This window comes from Schistocerca piceifrons, chromosome 2 (genome assembly GCF_021461385.2).
Source record: "Schistocerca piceifrons isolate TAMUIC-IGC-003096 chromosome 2, iqSchPice1.1, whole genome shotgun sequence".
NCBI lineage: Eukaryota > Metazoa > Arthropoda > Insecta > Orthoptera > Acrididae > Schistocerca > Schistocerca piceifrons.
In genome coordinates this window covers 899747756-899749425 of record NC_060139.1, presented here as the reverse complement: position 1 = coordinate 899749425, position 1670 = coordinate 899747756, and the positions used below count along the sequence as shown (strand labels likewise).

Sequence of the window (1670 nt, the reverse complement as noted above, 5' to 3'; positions counted from 1 at the left end):
CGGGATTGAACCGTCGTCCTCCCGAATGCGAGTCCAGTGTGCTAACCACTGCGCCACCTCGCTCGGTGAAAGAAGCAGATCTGAATGTTGTAACAAGGAAACTTGACGTATTGTATTGTATTGTATGTTAACCTGGGACCTAGAAACGACGGAGAGGCTCCGTCCCCGCCGCAGCCGCAGTGATCCACAACCCCACGACGACTACCGCAGTCCACTTCACCCCTTTGCCGCCCACACCGAACCCAGGGTTATTGTGCGATTCGGCCCCCGGTGGACCTCCCATAGAACGTCTCACACCAGACGAGTGTAACCCCTATGTTTGCGTGGTAGAGTAATGGTAGTGTTCGCGTACGTGGAGAACTTGTTTGCGCAGCTATCGCCGACATAGTGTAACTGAGGCGGAATAAGGGGAACCAGCCCGCATTCGCCGAGGAAGATGGAAAACCGCCTAAAAACCATCCACAGACTGGCCGGTTCACCGGACCTCGACACAGATCCGCCGGGCGGATTCGTGCTGGGGACCAAGCGCTCCTTCCCTCCCAGAAAACTTAACGTATTACTTACAACTCGCCAGGCATAACGTGTCTCTGAAGAAAATGAAAGGTAATAAGAAATCTGGCGAAAATAATTCGCAATTTCTGTTGAAATTTCTGAAAAATCTTATACCACAGTGTATTTTTAACGACGAATAACGTGGACTGACACTGGCCAAAGGATTTCATTTCTGTATCTCAATGATCTGATAAATATGAAAACGTTTAAATTTGCAAAATCTAGTGTACTACCTATCAAGGTCTAAACAGATGAGTAATATCTTTGACAAACTGAAGGATGTTTGTGGTGAAAAGTACAATCCCTCATTCTGTATAGGGATAGGAGAGAAAACATGGCATGCTATGTATTGTTAATTGTTTTCATATTTCTTAAATTATTGAGATGTAGAAATAAAATCCGTTGCCCAGTTTCAGTCCATATCATTCGTTATTAAAAATACAATTGGTTATAGGATTTCGCCGAAATTTCAACAGAAGTTGCGATTTATTTCTGCCAGATTTCGTATCACCTTCAAGTTTCTTCAGAGAGACGTTAGGGGTGGTGAGTTGTTCGCCTCGATAGCTGAGTGGTGTCCTCGGTACTCGCTTCGGCGGTACATATACTAAAATTGGAACGATACAGAGAAGATTAGCATGGCCCCTTTAAAAAAGAAAGAAAGTTGTCAGCACGACAGAATCCCCTGCAGAGGGGCCGGGTTCCATTCCCGGCTGGGTCGGAGGCTTTTTCCGCTCAGGGACTGGGTGTTGTGTTGTCCTCATCATCTCATCCCCATCGACGCGTAAGTCGCCGACGTGGCGTCATCTGAAAAGAATTGCACCTGGCGACTGGTGTACCCGAAGGAAAGCCCTAGCCACACTACATTTCATTTCAGTGGCTTGTTGTGAGTTACACGTAAAGTTCCCTTATTACCACTTTCAAATCTGCTTCTTTCGCCAAAACACAGCAGAGTTTGTTAAGTGTTCATAACACTAACATTCTAATGCAGTTGAAATTGCGACAGGATCATAAAATAGCAACTGACAGACAGACATGTCAATAGTTTATGAAAATACCCATTATCGGTATAAAAATAAACTAAAGCTTCCTCACATATGTTGTTCGAAACCCACAGTAAT

The 1670-nt window shown here is 45.1% G+C and overlaps 1 non-coding gene across 1 annotated transcript; it reads left to right on the top strand.

The window, feature by feature from the left end:
* Window positions 1–1132: 1132 nt before the first annotated feature.
* Window positions 1133–1241, top strand: LOC124778167. Its single transcript, XR_007015877.1, has one exon. It is a non-coding gene; the product is annotated as a U6 spliceosomal RNA (small nuclear RNA).
* Window positions 1242–1670: the final 429 nt, after the last annotated feature.